Source organism: Pelodiscus sinensis, chromosome 8 (genome assembly GCF_049634645.1).
Source record: "Pelodiscus sinensis isolate JC-2024 chromosome 8, ASM4963464v1, whole genome shotgun sequence".
Lineage (NCBI taxonomy): Eukaryota > Metazoa > Chordata > Testudines > Trionychidae > Pelodiscus > Pelodiscus sinensis.
Window position 1 is genome coordinate 4173665 of NC_134718.1, and position 17466 is coordinate 4191130.

Below are 17466 nucleotides of genomic sequence, written 5' to 3' on the forward strand. Positions count from 1 at the left end.
CCTTCTCATTGGATGGAATGTGAGGCCCGCTCGCCTCCTCGCCTATTAACCAACCAGGAGGGGGCAGAGGCGGACGGAGAGACTCCTTCACCATTGGCTGATACTGACAATTGTGCCCGCCCAAAAGTGTGCAAAACCCTTTGTCATTGGCTGTGGTGTTGCTTGGGCCCGCCCTGCCGTAGGCTCCGCCGCGTGGCCCGGAGAAATGAAGCCAAGGGAGCCCCTGGGGTGGGGAATTTGGAGAATTCATGGTGGCCGGGCCCGGAAGGGGCGGGGCCTGTGGCGGAAGGGGCGGGGCTGCGGTTAGGTAGCCAGGGTGGGGGGGGGGGGGGTCGTGTGTTACGGACGCACCCCGAGCCCAGGCTCCCTGCGGGGCGCGGTAGCCACAAGGGCGCCCGGCCCGGCCCCTGGCTCGGCCCCTGGGGCTTCTCTCCCGCAGGGGGGCCCCGAGCGCAGCGTGAGGGGCAGGCGCTGGGCGACGCGGGGTTTAGGGCCCTGCTGCTGAGGTGTCTGAAGTGCATTGGGGGGGGGGGCTGCCCTCCGTCCCAGGGGCAGGGCCAGAGCGGGAGAGAGGGGGGGGCAGTTAAAGAGCGGGAGAGAGGGGGGGGGCAGTTAAAGAGCGGGAGAGAGGGGGGGGCGGTTAAAGAGCGGGAGAGAGGGGGGGCAGTTAAAGAGCGGGAGAGAGGGGGGGGCAGTTAAAGAGCGGGAGAGAGGGGGGGGCGGTTAAAGAGCGGGAGAGAGGGGGGGGCGGTTAAAGAGCGGGAGGGGGGGGGGCGGTTAAAGAGCGGGAGAGAGGGGGGGCGGTTAAAGAGCGGGAGAGGGGGGGGGCGGTTAAAGAGCGGGAGAGGGGGGGGGCGGTTAAAGAGCGGGAGAGGGGGGGGCGGTTAAAGAGCGGGAGAGAGGGGGGGCGGTTAAAGAGCGGGAGAGAGGGGGGGCAGTTAAAGAGCGGGAGGGGGGGGCGGTTAAAGAGCGGGAGAGGGGGGGCGGTTAAAGAGCGGGAGAGAGGGGGGGCGGTTAAAGAGCGGGGGGGGGGGCAGTTAAAGAGCGGGAGGGGGGGGCAGTTAAAGAGCGGGGGGGGGGGCGGTTAAAGAGCGGGAGAGAGGGGGGGCGGTTAAAGAGCGGGAGAGGGGGGGGCGGTTAAAGAGCGGGAGAGAGGGGGGGGCGGTTAAAGAGCGGGAGAGAGGGGGGGCGGTTAAAGAGCGGGAGAGATGGGGGGGCAGTTAAAGAGCTCTGCTCTGACACTCAGCTCGTGATAAGAAAGTCTCCGCGGGGTGGCGGGGTGTATACACGCAGTCACGAGAAGGTTACATCCTATCAGACAGCATTCATTGTCTGCAGCCCACGTTTCCCATGTTCCTAAATCACATGCGTTACAGGCATGATTGGATTTACTGATCGCTGCTGAGAGAGGCAATTTTATTTTCCTCTTTCATTAACAATTAGCTTTCAACAATTGCGACCTTCATCCTGTATTATCTCTTAACGTGAATTCATAGTAATTTAACTGCTATGTACTCTGAAATGCGATGTAGATAGGCACATGCATAATACCTTGTTTACCTCAATTCTTATTGTTTGTATTTTCATATGTAAGGAGACTGTTGGCCCCTTACTCACACCCAGTGAGTATTTTGCTTGGTAAGCGCCCAGTCTCAAATGAAGGGGAAGGGTTTTTGAGAAATCAGAACCATGAAACTGAGCCCCAGGAGCAAAGAGAGAGTCCAGTCTACATGTCAGCCTGACTGCCAGGCCAAGGAGGGAGTGAGGAGGCTCGGGTGAGTCCCGTCCTCTGTCACAGCTTAATTTCTTGGGTCAGACAGAGTGGGTCTGAACTAAGGAGACATTTGCCTGAGCTGAACTGGGAGGATTCATGGCACCCAGAGACACAGCCCAGCAGCAGAGCCATGCTGGGAGCAGGGCTGCAGGGGTCAGAGAAGCAGCCCAGAAGCTGGAGGCAATGTGGCAGAGCATGGAGCTGGGGCTGGAGCATGCTGGGGCTGGTGCAGAGAGCAGGGAGATCCTGGGCAAAGGCCCAGCGCAGGGGTACTCCACTAGCCAAGAGGCGTTGCAGACCAAATATCCTTCTAGCCCAGTATCCTGTCTCCCAACAGTGGCCAAGGACAGGTGCCCCAGAGGGAATGAACAGAACAGGTAACCATCAATTGATTCCTCCCCTCGTTGCCCATTCCCAACCTCTGACAAATAGAGGCTTGGGACACCATACCTACCCATCCTGGCTGATAGCCTTTGATGGACCTAACCTCCATGACTCTATCTAGCTTTTCTTTGAACCCTGTTAGTGTTGGCCTTCACAACATCCCCTAGCAAGGAGTTTGACCAGTTGACTATGTGTTGTGTAAAGAAATACTTCCTTTTGTTTGTTTCATACCTGTGCTTAATAATTTCATTTGTTGAATCCTAATTGTCCTCCATTAGTTTCCTCTGTAACCGTGGGCAGGCCACTCAGACCCTCAAAGGTTATTTTAGGTGCCTAAATCTCCTCAATTTAAAAAGAAATTAGGAGTCTACATACCTTTTTGAAGACATTGTTCTGAATCTGTGCCTCAGTTTCCCCACCTATAACATCAGGGGTGTCATATGGCCTTACTTCACTGGAGTATTGTGAGGATGAATGCATTAATGACTGAGATGCTTGGATTCTACAGTGATTTTTGGGAGAGGGAAGATCTGTATAAATACCTGACCTTCAGAGAGTTGCATTACTTGCTCCTCTTTATTAAATACTGTTTCTGTGGAGAGACTGACAAACCTGGCTATCTAGAACCTCTAAGCCATGCTACTCTCATCTCTTTTAAAAGACAGTTGGTGACAGGATTGAGTAGGTCCTAAGGCGTCCTGCTACACCCAGCCTCCAAAAGTTCAGTAGAGAGGTGGCCTAAGCTGCCGTGTGGGACGCAGCCAATCAGAGCCCAGCAGGCTAGTATAAGATGAGCTGCAAGGCATGAGTGAAGACAGTTCCTTGCTAGAATTGAAGGAGTGTGGATGGTGTTCCAGGCTGGCTACTGGAATGCCACAAGGCCAAGTCCCTGAGGTAAGGGGGAAGAATATAAGGAAGCCATGGGAAAGTGGCTCAGGGACTTATAGCAGCCTTCTGCATTATCCCTTTAATAAATGGCATTGCAGCTATCTATAAGGTCCCTGGGCTGGGACTCACAATCAAGGGTAGGCCTGAATTCTCCTCCCCCACACTCACATCCACTTGGGAAGTGGCCTTGACTTTGAGGCACTCCAGAAGTGGACTAAACTGTTGTGGCCTGACTGAAAAGCTGGTGCCAGAAAAGCCCTGAGAGGATGAAGACATGTCCTCCAAGGAAGGAATCTTGGGACACCACTGTATTCCAGAGCAGGGACAAGCAGACGCATTACAGAGGGCACAGGGAGGCCCATTGTACTTGTACTCCCAAAGGGGTTTGCATTGCTTTTCTCTCATAAACAGGCTGTGTATGACTTTTCCAGGGGGCTGAGTGAGAGAAGACCCACCACACACAGCTAGAGAGTGCACAGGAAGATGCACTTGGCCAGTCGGTGCTCGTGTGAGGTGAGTGAAGCACATTTACAGAACCTCAGATCTTTAAGGTGGTGCTTTCTGTAACTTGGTTTGAAACTAGTGAATGTAACTCCATAGTGCTTCTCCAGCAAATCAGTTTTAAAGAAAGCCACTGGAAACATGTTTAGATCTAAGCTTCCTGAGTTATTTTCTTTCTTTTTATCAGTGTTGGAAGTCTTTCCAGGGGTCTAACCTTTTGTATGCTTCATGGCTTATTCATATAAACATTTTCTGGGAAGACCAAAAATGTGTTAGTTTATTCATTGATCCCCTCTTCCAAATAACCCAAGATTATGCAAGGATTGTTTTTAAATGCAGAAGGCAAGTTTAAGTGAATAACACCCATTTGGCAGCGATACTTGTCTTGTGACTCTAGAGGTAAGTTGCAAAAAACTGGATAAGGCAGTGAAGGGGTGAGGAAAGGACTGCAGAGCCATTGGGTAATAAGCAGCATGGTTGAACCAGAGACCATTTAATGTTCTGTTAAAGGTGTAGTTCAAGAACTCACACAAAGAAAAGGAGGGAGAACAGGAAGGTTAAAAGACAGACAGAAGCTTAGCACCACATAAGCGTGTGTGGGGAGGGAGAACAGTCTAGGTTAAAAAGTGTGTTTTGTAGCAGCTGAAGAACCTGCTTCCCCAGTAGCATGTAGTGTTCTATGTGACAGGGCTGAGCAGGCATCCGCTCCTAAGCAGATGACAAGGACTCCTCGTGGTGAAGAGATGACCCACAGAGGAGAGTAATTCACCTGAACAGATGCCCCGATGACAAGCAGCATAGTCTGTTGCTTTAGAGAATGGGACCAGGAGGTATGTGACCTGCATTAACTCGTTCGACGTGGCGCTAGTGTATTTGTATTCAGTCACCCACGTGATCCACGCTCCCTGAGAGTGAGTACGGGGATTTACGGTGGAATATAACAGGCGATCACATCACTGACTGACTTCGCGTGCAGCACTGAGTAGTGACCTCATCATCCCCACTTTCTGGCTAACCTGACATTACACAGGGACACTTATTGTGGCAAACAAATGAAAATTGTTTTCAATAAAATTCATAAATGCTTCAGTACTTACAATTATTGTTTTAAATCATACAATGTTATTGTAATGGAATTTTCTCACAGAACCCTTATTTTCACTTTGTGGAACCCGGGGTTCCGTGGAACACCATTTGGGAAGCACTGGCTTAATTGTACCTTGCAACAAAGGAGGCAGTGCAGGCTTGAGCATAACTATTCTATGTTCATACCTACCCTGTGACCCAAGGGATCAGCTGTGTTCAGGCCCTCCAACAGCACTTCTGGGCCCCAGGGCAGAAATCAGTGGGCATCTTGCACATCCTCCCCAAGCTGGAGAAGCCCCAAGTGCCTCACCCTGACCTTGCCAGAAGAGCCCTGTGCTGCCCCATCCCAACCTCAGCCTGCTGGAATGAGTTCTAGGGGAGCTGCATTGGGCCTCCCCTCCCGTCCCTAGATTTAACCTGCCTGCTCTGGAGAAAGCAGGAGCAGTATCTCTTGATTCAAAGACACTTTTGATATGCCCCATGCAGGTTCTGGGCCCCAGTAATCCAGCCCCAGAACCTGCATGGGAAATATCAAAAGCATCTTTGAATCAAGAGAAGTTTTTCGACAGAATTACTTGTGGGATGTTTCTTGAGAACTAGCTTATGCTCTGAAATTGTCTTAAAGAAAGGGATAATGCAAATGTTTATGGTTGTCCTATCCCTGGACTGGCAAAACTTACGGGAAACTCACTTCCTTTGCCATCTAGCTCCTTTAATTAAAGGATACAGCCTTAATTGGTGGATCACAACCTGAGGATTGCCTCAAAATATCTCAGTAATGGACAGTTATACCCTCAAGCCAAATCTCTCTCAGGGATTCATTTGTGTATTCCAAGGGAGGAAGCAAATTCCAGGAGCACACTCCCTTGAAATAAATCTGGTATGAAAACTTAATTGCACAGACCTTCCAAAAAACGTTCCCATGGGTAATATTGGTGTGTTCAGCTCCCTCAAAGTGCCTTCATTACAAAATAAGAGCCAGATGTTTGTCTCCCTTTTAGTGAACTCTGCCTTACCCTGTTTACATGGAAACCTCGTTCTCCTGCTTACCTTGCAAGCAAAACACTGTTCGGACAGCTTAGTGTGTGGCACAGTTCAAACCCAATAAGAAGGGAAACTCCCAATAGATGGTAGCCAGACAGAGCTGGCAAAGGACTGCTACCTCTGACTGTTGGGAACAGAAGGAAAATATACTCTAGATCTTAACTGCAGTGCACAGTAAAATCATACCAGATGGTGCTTCCTGTCTGCAGGGTCAAGGAACCCACATGAATAAACTTTAGTCTGTTTACTGTAAATGGGTCCGCTGTTGATGGCTGAAGAATCTGGTTAGGGAATGCTAAGTCTTTCAGGCTAGGCACTTGCATAGAGCCTTTGAACACTACCATAATACTATCGGTACATGTTAATAGGGATGAAACCAGTAAGGCTCTATGGAAATTACTCAATTCCTGATTTTCTGGGAGGGGGAGGGGAGAGAGATGAGGATAGAATATGAGAGATTCTACTACAAAGACCTTTTACATCTGCACTTGAAAGGGAATCCTCTGAACTGTCATTCATGTTAAAATTCGACACTTTCCAACAAGGACTTAACAAACATTTGAACTATCTCACCCATTACCAAGACAAGTATCAGAGGGGTAGCCGTGTTAGTCTGAATCTGCAAAAGCGACAAGGAGTCCTGTGGCACCTTATAGACTAACTGAAGTGTTAGTGAACTTTCGTGGATGCAACCCACTTCTGGTGTCACCTCCAGATCAGCTGCTAGAAGTGGGCCTCATCCTCCTTGATTGGATCCACCTGGTCATCTCCAGCCTGATCCTGGCCTGCATATTTATTCCTGCCTCTGGAAATTTCCACTACATGCATCTGACGAAGTGGGTCTTTGCCCACGAAAGCTTATGCTCCTACACTTCAGTTAGTCTATAAGGTGCCACAGGACTCCTCGTCGCTATTACCAAGACAGTTTCCCCAATTATCACCTCTAATACCATTAACTCACAAACATCCCACTCTCCCTACCTCTAATATCATCAATTCACAGACACTTACCTTCCTTCCTTCCCGCTCCCCCCCCCCCCCCGCATCCCCCTCCTGTTCTGCAATGTGATTTGTCCTTTTCATATTTGTTCATTTTTTTAATTGTATCCTTTGGTATATATGGTTGTGACTACTTTCTTCCACTATTTGATCTGAGGAAGTGGGTCTGGCCCACGAAAGCTCATCATCTAATAAACCATCTTGTTAGTCTTTAAAGTGCTACATTGTCCTGCATTTTGCTTCTACTACCCCAGACTAACACGGCTACATTTCTATCAGAGATTCTCCAGGCTTTTCATCTACCCTGCAGAATTCCATGGCAGGGAATTCCATTGGTAATGGCTGCTGTGTGTCTGACTTGCTCTCTCTTCAGTCAGCCAGCTCTTCGATATCACATCCTTGCTGTGACATTGCACCCCATATTCTTCACGTGGTGGTATTCTGATCTATTATGTCATTATTCTGATGCATGTGGTACACTGGAAAAGTTTAAACAACAACAAATAGACTAGTAGCACCTTAAAGACTAACAAAACCTGTGGATGGTATCATGAACTTTCGTGGGTGCAACCCACTTCTTCAGATCACAGGACTATTAGAAGTCCAGATCCATGAATAAATAAGGGGAGGGGGGAGGAGGAAAAAAATGAAAAGAGCGAGACAGTGAGTAGATAGTTACAAGAGGCTGATAAGAACAATTGGCACCTCCTTTGTTTGGTTAAGTCATAGGATGTGGAAGGTAGCATGTGAGCCAGCTGATGTCCTTGTTCATACCATTTGCATAAGAATTAAACTTGTAAATGAAGTTAAGTTCTAGTCCTTCTCTGTGTATTTGGCTTGTGGAATTGGCCTGAGACAAAACAATGACTTGGAGATCCGTTATTGACTGTCCAGGTAGAGTAAAGTGTTCTCTAACAGGTTTCTGTGTATTACCTTTTTGGATATCTGATGTGTCCATTAATTCTTTCCTGTAGAGACTATCCAGTTTGGCCAATATACATGTCAGTAGGGCATAGATCTGTAAGCGAGGATTGGCCTTTCCCCCAAGACCTGTGAGACTGAGGGGTTACTTTCCAGGATAGGTTATAGATTGTTGATAATGCGGTGGAGGGGTTTAAGTTGTGGACTGTTGGTGATGACAAGTGGAATTCCCTTGTTTTCTTTTTTACGCCTGTCTTGAAGTAGTTTATGTCTGGGTACTTTTTTTGGCTCGATGGATCTGTTTTTTTTTTTTCCCCTTCTCTTCTCTGGGTGGGTATTTTAGTTTTATGAATGCTCTATATAGATCCTGTAGGTGTATGCCTCTGTCTGTGGGATTGGAGCAAATCCGGTTGTATCTTAGGGCTTGTTTGTATACAGTAGATTGAGAAATATGTCTGGGATGGAAGCTAGAGGCATGAAGGTAAGTGTACATAAGAACAGCCATACTGGGTAAGACCAAAGGCCATCTAGCCCAGTATTCTGTCTGCCAACAGTGGCTAGTACCAGATGACCCATAAAGATGCCATAAAGATATTGGAATATTATGGTGCCGTGTGGGTGCCCATGGCTGTGCCGCTGACTCGAAGATACAGATTGTCTCCGAATCGGAATTAGTTGTGGGTGAGGATAAAGTCTCAGAGCTCTGTAGCCAGGCGTGCAGTGCTGTCATCGGGGTAGTGTTCCTGATGACCTGTAATCCATCTTCATATGGAATGTTGATGTAAAGAGCGTCTCTCCTGCGAGTAATGCACCGGCAGCTGAGGAGCAAAGCCCCATTGCTCCACTTCCTGCTGCCAGTGAGCATGGGAAGGCCTGACACTAGCTGCAGGCACCAAGCCTCTTCGCTAGTCACCCAGGCCACCCATAAGCTCTGGCCCTTTGCCCCTCCCACCTGCAAAATTGGCAGGGGCATGTGGACTCTCAGTCCCATGTGTCACCAGTGACAACATTCATTTATCTTTCAAAAGCAATTGTGGTCAATAACAGATTTGGATCACACCAGCCAGGCTAGATGTTGTGTGTTACATGTGTGCTGTGTGAAACTGGTGACAAATGCATATTGTTCTACTGAGACTGTGAAAGAGGGTCTTATTGGCTAATGAACCTTTTTTCTAAAAAGCAGACAGCAGTCAACAAGCTATAAAGATGCCTGTGAATGAGTTGAGGCCCCCGCGGATGTCCCATCATACCTCTCTAGATCAAACATTTCTCTGTGGTAGTGGGAATCTCCTTCCTACAGCTATACAAAGGGTTGCCATGAATGCAATGCTTGTCTTATAGTGATAGAGATGTAGCCGTGTTAGTCTGGGGTAGCTGAAGCAAAATGCAGGACAATGTAGCACTTTAAAGACTAACAAGATGGTTTATTAGATGATGAGCTTTCGTGGGCCAGACCCACTTCCTCAGATCGGCATGAATAAACTGGCCCTAACAAGCGGTACTTCACTAACTTTTTAGAAGCAGCATGTAATTGAATCACTTATCACTGAATTCTAACCAGCTTTCAACGGCACAAATCTCAGTTCAGCATCTGAAAAGAGTGCACTACTACAGACCATAATGAGGACTGGTTGGCTGAGGTGGCTGGTAATTGGATACAAAACTGCTCGGCTCTAGGGCACTGGCTTAAATTTTGCCCAAACAGATATTGCCAGAAAGCAATTATCTGTTGGCTAGTGATCTGATGTAAAATTAAATGTCTTGGTGGCCTTTGTCCAGTTGAAGTGTGACCGAATGTATGCCATCGTGCACCCTCCACATACTATGATAATTTTTGTACAAAGTGTATGTAGAATCTGAAGACTCATAAGTTGCTGGTCATTGTTTTACTGATACAGTGTTGCTACATGGATTTTTATGTGAAGTTAAGGTTCAACTGTGATGTTCTAAAACATGTTCCAAACTGAGGTTGGCAAACAGGTCCCTGAAGAAGAGAAGGTGTGCTCTGCTTAAAAGCAAGTTAAGCAGTAAACAAAGTGATCAAGCAGGGAGGGAAACAAAGGCTACTGAAGCAAGGAACATTCTTCTACATACAGACTGTCTCCTAAATCTCAGCTAGAAATATTTTCTTGAATGGGGGACTGACACATTAAGAAGGAGAGACAAACACCCTAAGGCAACCCCTCTTGCCTGTCACATTCACAACACTAAAAGTGACAAAGGGAGCATCTGTTGAACTCTGGGAGGAGTCGTCCTGACCCAAGTGATGACTGGGTTCAATGCAAAGCGTTCAGAGGGACTGGAGCAGTTTGAGACTCATCACTGCAGCGCCTCCCACTGGCCACTCTGGGAATTAGCTGAGTCTTGTCTCAGAGCGCCATCTCCTGACAGTGTCTTGACAACTGTTACCTTTCTCTCTTCTCCACCATTCATCAGGAACCACATCCTTCCCACACCTCTGCACCTTTCTCTAAGGGTATTGCGCTGCAGCAGTACCCCCGCACTCTGGGGTCTTCCCTCCCACAGATCCCCAACCCTCTGTGCCCTTCTTGCCTCAGTGACCCACTGCAGCCATTTCTTGCCCCTGTCTGAGGGGCAAACAGCAGCATGAAATGGCCTCTCCTCATTGGCAGGTGTGTGTGGACCTCTGATGCCGTCTTCTCTGGCTGCTTCCCAAATCCCCTGATGCTAGGCCTCAGCCTAGGGATTATTCAAGCCTGAGCTCCCCTGGCTCACCCTGCCTTTCCCCAGCACTGCTCTGTCCAAGGTACCCTGTACTAGCAGGCAGCAGGTCCCTCTCCCTCCAGAGTTGGAGCAAGAATGAGCTTAACCTGGCCAACCATCTTTTTTTATACAGCTCTGTTGGGCACTGATTGGCTGCCTCAAGTCCTCTCCCAATTGGCTTCTGGGATCAGCCCTCTCCAGAGATGTTTTAACTCTTTATACTCCAGTGTGGGAGGTGGTGGTGGGGGAGTCAATAAGACTGCTGAGAGCATATGATGAGAAACCTTGTTTGAATCTGATATAGTTTGTTAGGTACCAGTAGCATTTTAATTTTTTTGTTGTAATTAGGAATGTTAACTTTAGATTAATGGGCTAATCGAATAGTTGATGCAATTGGAATCGACTACTCGATTAGTCAACAAGGGTGCCTTTGCCTTTGAAGTGTAACAGCAGCCCCAGGGAGGCAAAAGTGATGCGGGAACATGGGGACTCAAGCAGTCCCCCGCTGGCCCTGTGCTCCCTGCAGCGTTTCAAAGTGGCAGCGCTGCATCGTGAGTCCCCATCTGACCCCGGGTGCCATGCAGCGCTGCCACTTTGAAATGCCACGGGGAGCTCAGCGTCAGGCTCCACGCAGCATTTCAAAGTGATAGCGCTGCATGGAGCCCAGGGTCTGGCCCCAGGGTCCACGCGGCGCTGCTGTTTTGAAGCACCCCATCCTATCCACCCACCTTGCTGCCTCTTTCTGATAGAGGCAGCAAGTGGGGTGGGGGAAGAGACTAGTGTGTCGACTATCCAATAAGCATTTGCTTATCGGCTAGTCGACTAGTCATTCACAACCCTACTTGTAACCATTTCTGACTGTTATGCCACAATTCTTGTACTCATTTAAAAATCTCTCTTTGTAGCCAATAAACTTGTTTCATTGTTCTAATCAGTCCAGCAGGTTCAAGTTGAAATGGTTGGCAAACTCCATTTGGGATGGCAAGTTGTGTGCATATTTCCTTTAAAGAAATAACAAGCTCTATATAAACGTATACTATCCAGTAGCTGATTGTGACTTGCCTGCCTGAGGCTGTTCATGAGCCTTCCAGACTGGAGGCTACCACAGCAAAGCAGTTTAAAGGGTCCTGTTTTCCCCAGGAATTGAATTCAGAGTGGTGTTTGGACGGGGTGGGGAATTGAAGTCAGGGTGAGGGCAATATATTGAAGGGTGAAACCATGAGGGCAAAGGTGGGCAGTATGGCACTATAGTTAAACCTCAAATGTTTCATGACCATTTTATTAGATTTAGCTCATGTTTTAAATTCAAAGTTGGCTACTCAAGTTTACTGTGAAGCACTACATCTATTTCCAGCAATTTTGCCTTCAGGGTTGAGAATTGGCACAAAAAGAGAAAACTCTTTAAATGATGACTAGACAGTCAGGCCTGGCTAATCCAAATTGGTTTTTAAAGCCCCCTTTGGATTAATAGATCAGCAACATATGCTTCCTATTGGTTTGCTTATACTCTGAGCCTTTGGCTACCCAGATATCCGGATTACCAGGGGGTCTCTGTTGTAACAATGAACTGAATCCCTCCTTATCCTTTAGTCTCTCTTTTTTTAAACTCATCTCTCCATCACTGCTGAGTGCTTTGTGTTTAACCAAATGGGATGCACTGCTGAACTCATCTGTACATGTCAATTAATCACTGCAGGGGAAAAAATTGCATTACCTAGGGCTGTCCAGCACTGCCACTGTTATGAAATCTCCACTAGGCTGCTCCATGCTGCCATTTTGGATCCACATCTCACCACCCTTCCAGCTACTTCCTGACTTGTTGCAGACTTTTAAAAACTCTGTTTATAAAGCACATTGAATAAACCTGCCTTGAATGCAATCAGTGCGTAACTAACACAGGCTACAAACTCAAGCTAGTCTAGCAGGCAATGATCAAAAAGTTCTATGTGGGCCATGGCAAGGGGTGGAGTGCAGCTGTGGCTGGCACAGAACCTGTCTTGGGGGTGTGGTGAGGGAGTGAGTGAAGCAGATGGTGGAGGTGGTGCTGGGTTGGGGTGGAGCAAGGCTGGAATCATTGCACTCCTTCCCAACCCCCAGGGGGTGCTGATGTTCCCCATGGTTTGAGAACCAATGGCTTATGCAATGGTCCGTTGGGCACTAAGCCTTTACAGCACATACCAGTTCTCTTGAATTCTAAATGGTGGCCATGGTTTCATAGCAGCTGCAGTACCATAAGAAGCCCCTGCTTTGCCCCATGGGGATCTGCCACCTGACTGCTCCTGGATTCGTTTAAAAGGCTAATTGATGGAATGGACTTAGGCAAACAATTTTCAAAGGCTGGGCTAAAATCTTTATCCTTTTATTTCAAAGCTGCCTCCAGCACATCTTTCTGATTGATTATTCTGCTCACAAATTAGTTATACAGGCTTACCCCAGGACTTCAGGCCTGGTACCGGCTGGGAGCCGGTTTAAAAACTGGCTCCCGGAGAGCTGCTGGCTCCCTGCACTGCTCCTGTTGTGTCTGCGGGGGCTGCCCCACATGTAACCATTGAAATTTTCATCAGTTACACACTTGAGTTACATGCATTTTATCAGCCCTACAACAGACAAGTGTAAGGTGCTACACTTTGGGAAGAAAAGCCAAATGCACAAATACAGAAGAGGGGAAAACTGTCGTGGCATCAGCACTGCTGAGCAAGGGTGCCAGAACCTGTGTAGAAGTTGGAGTGGGGGTGGGTGGGTGGTAGAAGTAAGGAGATGGGGGCACCGTTACCCCCACAAACTGCAAGCCTCAGGCAGGTTCTGCTTCATGCTTTGCCTCCCCATTTTTAACAGGCATAGTTTGGGGCCGCCCAAGGCTCGCAGTGTGGTGGGGGACTATGCTGCCCCTTCTCAAACCACACCCATGTTAAAATCTGGGGCATGGCCCTTTGAGCTCCCCCCGTTCCTGCACTGTTACAGCTGAGAAGGATCTTTGAGTTGTGGTGGCTCTCAACCTCAACAAGAGTAAGTAATACAGAGCTGTTGCAAAAAAAGCAAATGCAATTGTAGGTTGCATTAGCAAAGTCATAATATGCAAGTTGCGGGAGGTGATAGTTGTGATGGTTTCAGTTGCTGGGACCCCCTTAGGACGGTCACTGGATGTGCTGAATTACCACTGAGCCTACCTTCCTGCCATCATGGACGCCTCTCAACTCTGTCCTGCTGAGCCAGGCCCTCAGACCTCCTCCAGCAGTGACACAATACTAGGATCACAGTCCTCAGTCATATGACATGGACGCTGAGATCAGCTCAGCTCTGGGCAGGCTCAGCCAAAGGGACTTGCCTCAGCACCCAGGTGCACAGCCCCACTGGGACCAGAACTGCAGATAAATCCATTTCACTCTATGTAAAGTTTTGTACAGGCTAAACTCCTGTTGGTCACCCTCTCTCTCAAATTAGAGAGATCTGTTTATTAATGAACAGTGACTTTATTAAGCATAAATGGTAGTGACGACTTAAATCCTAGAGAGCACACAGAACAACGTAGGCTACTAAGCAAAATAAAACAAGCTACACTTAATACACGTAACACCTTACCCTCAACGTTGTTCTTATAAGCTTCCCACTCTGCACCATATCCTTCCCCCAGTTCAGTTTTAGTTGTTTCTAGCAGCCACCTGGGGAGAACTGACAACCTAGATTACTTCACTCCCCACTCTTAACTAGGCTTTGCATAAGGTGGGAATCCTTTTGTGTTAAAGTCTAGCCCCTTCCCAGCTTCTCACACCCCTTCAAAGGGTGTGAGATGGATTTCAGTTTCAGGGGGTATGGTCACATGTCTTGGTAACAGCCACCATCGCTCCTCCTTCCAGGCTTTCAGGAAAAAACAGTCTTTTCACAAATCATTGTTCTGAGTTTTGGGCCATTAATTTATACTTTATATTTCTAACTTCAAATACAGGAATGATACATACGTACAAATGGGATAATCGTTTTCAATAGATTACAAGCTTACCAATGACATCTCACATGAAGTATTTTGCATAAAGCATATTCCAGTTATGTCACATGCATATTTTCATGAATCCTGTGCAATGCCCCATCACAATAGTATGTCTGTATTCAGTGCAAGTTAGTCCACAGCTGGAGTACTGTGTCCAATTTTGGTCACCAATGTGTCAGAAAGGATGTAGAGAAACTGGAAAGGAGCCAGAGGTGAGTGACCATGATTGTAAGAGGGATGGAATGCAGCCATATAAGCAAAGGCTGAAGGAATGGGGCATGTTTAGTTTGGAAAAGAGGCGATTGTGGGAGACATGATAGGAGTCTTCAAATACTTGAAAGACTGCCACAAAAAAGATGAAGAAACGTTGTTCTTTTGCCACAGAAGGCAGGACGAGAAGCAGTAGTTTCAAACTAAAGCTCAGCAGATTTGGATTAAATCTTAAGAGAAAACTTATTGGTAAGAACAGTAGGCCAATGGAATAGATGCCTAGGGAGGTTGCGGAAGCTCCTTCGCTGGAGAGTTTCAAAAGGAGGCAGGAGAGCCATCTGTCTTGGATGGTTTAGTTACAGCAAGTTCTGCCTCTTGGCAAGGGGTTACACTAGGTGACCCTTGTGGTCCCTTGTATCCTTAGTGCTCTATGAAGTATGTGCTTGTGGTCCAAATCAGGAAGGAGAGGATGACATATGAGTTGGGAAATGCAGCACAAACCATGAGATCTAGTGAATTCTCAATGCATAGCTGTGGTGAATAGTTCAAGGGCAGCACAAAGCGTGGAATATGCTGGCACAAAACATTCATCAACTAAGGACCACACTTGTAAAATCAGTCAGGTCAGACATTCCCAAACAGAACCTGATAAACTGGTCACTAAATAGTTCCTTTGTGTCCTTTCCAGGAACATTCATTGCTGCAGCTCTGCAGAATGTAATAGCTCATTAACTTTGTGTTGGAAGCTTGAGACTGAAAATGCATTTAGAATTCCGGATTTGTGTTTGAGAACTTTCTATAAAACTGCAGTCAGATTCAATTACCTGTCTTCAGTTGAACAATGTATTTTTGAATAGCTCTACTTAAATCAGTGGGATTATTCAGGTGCTACCCAAGAAGAGAAAAAAAATCATAATCTGGCTGGAGCCTTTGGAGTATATTTTCCTTAGCTGCCTAGTTGTAGGTATTTAGAATATCTTCTGCACCTGCGCAAAGTGAGCATAACACATTCAACTTGGGTAGCATTTAAGGGACAACCCTTGCATCCACTGATTGTGTCACTGTCACACAAAATAACCTGGGAATATCTCCTTTGTAGGACTGCTTTCCTTAGGGCTTATCTAGATGAGAAAATGAATGGAGTGTTAAAATGTCAGATGTGTTACCACTTAACCCTTAGTGTAAGGAAATAAGTAATTTAAAAGCGTTGGCTGATTGTGGTTAAATTTAGGCTTCCCCTTATGTAATAAATATTAGAGGTCTGAAGTGACAGTGTGAATGTTCATAGAATGAATAAAAGTAACAAGAATAAAACGAGTGAGTGAATAAAATAATTGAATTACCATTGGTGGTGATTGAAATTAATTCACAAATGTTGTCTTATAGTGCTCATCCAATGATATAGATAAAAAATTGTCTTGCCTTATTATAACATGTTTCAGAATGCAAATTCAGTGCTTGCTAATTGGGTTTCTGAAGAGTTAAGAAAACCATTAAAATAAGTTTAATAGCAAAACCCTAAATACAGGACATGTTAGATCTTCAGGCTGCTTTTGCCTAATAAGCCACAAATTCTACAGGATTATCTCTTAAAAAGATAAATGTATGAAGCTAATGGCTCTATGAAGCATGATTTAAAGAACTAGCAGTACTTGTACATTACCTTTAAACTACACTGTAGATAAAACATTGACTAATGGAGTTCAGCAATACAAGTCCATTTGTAGGGTTCTACCAATCAGATGAACACTGCATTGAGGAATTCATGAACAATTTTAACCCTGTTGTGGATGTCACTTATATTTCAGTGACACAACCAGCTCTCAGTAACAACTTCCTCTCAGAAGTTATGCTCATATTTTTTACTTTTACTGAACTGCTCAATTTGTTCCAACTATCCTGCTGGGAGAATTGTGTGGCTGGAATCTCTAAAGTAAGTTGGAGCTTTATTTCCATATTGCTCAAGTAATTGAATTGATTTCTTGATTAAAAAGCAGTTGCTGTATTCCTGTTTGTCTGGATTCCTACTGTTACTTCAAATAGAATTAACTTAATGCACTTTTTCAATATGGCTATGAAAGCTCCCCTGGTGAGAAGGACTCTCATGCCATTTGTGAACTGTAATAAATATATCTTTGAGGTTCATGGTTTTTACTGAAATTGGTAGAGTGCAGAGAAAACCCCTTTTCTTGCTGGTCAGAACATATCTGCTACTAGAAGACTCTTTAACGCAGCAGACAAAGACCTAGTGGCTGGAAGCTGAAATCAGAAAATTCATATTGGAATATTACACAAATTAGGTAATTGGTCACAGGCACAAAATCCCAAGAGATGCTGTAAGGGTAAGCTTTCCATTTCTTGGAGTCAAGACTGGTTCTCTTTCTGAAAGATGCCCCCTAGCGGTATGTCCACACTACAGTGTTATTTCGAAATAACGCGTCTATACACAAAATGCATTTCGAAATAGCATGTCCACACTAAGTGGACTCTGAATCGCATTTAAGGCTGGCCAGAACTAGTTCCGGCAGGGCACCAGGTCAGGACTTACTGTGTGGGGCTGCTGCCTAAGGCTGAGGTCTGTGCTTAAAGGGACCCCTCCCCCCCCCCCGGACAGCCAGTTCTCAGGTTTCCCTGCTTGCTTGTCTACCTCGATGAGGGACAGCAAAGCATTGCCATCAGCACTCTGCAACATGGAGCCAGAGCTGCCCCTGGGCACTCTGGTGCTTCTTTTGGATGCATTGTTGCGAGCCTGGCTGCACTTTCTGCAGGCTGCCATCTGGTCTATCGGGGGGCTGTCAGTATCCAGGAAGCCCTGCGGGAGAGCTTCCACTTGAGGAGCACTAAGCCTCCCTGGTCTGCCCCACTGGGCGCTTGTGCCCCATTCATTCCTCACATCCTTCCACTTACCCCTCCCTAACCCTCCTTCCTGATAGTGAAAATACATGTATTT

General features: G+C 46.7%; 1 long non-coding RNA gene across 4 annotated transcripts; it reads left to right on the top strand.

Moving 5' to 3' along the window:
• The first annotated feature begins 303 nt into the window (after positions 1-303).
• LOC112543535 (uncharacterized) lies at positions 304-4633 on the top strand. Of its 4 annotated transcripts, none has more exons than XR_012905755.1 (3): positions 304-506; positions 1595-3559; positions 4236-4633. It is a non-coding gene; the product is annotated as an uncharacterized LOC112543535 (long non-coding RNA). The 4 variants fall into 4 exon arrangements; XR_012905754.1 differs by lacking the exon at positions 304-506 and having other exon boundaries at positions 1209-3052; positions 3478-3559; XR_012905756.1 differs by lacking the exon at positions 304-506 and having other exon boundaries at positions 1209-2151; positions 2820-3559.
• Positions 4634-17466: the final 12833 nt, after the last annotated feature.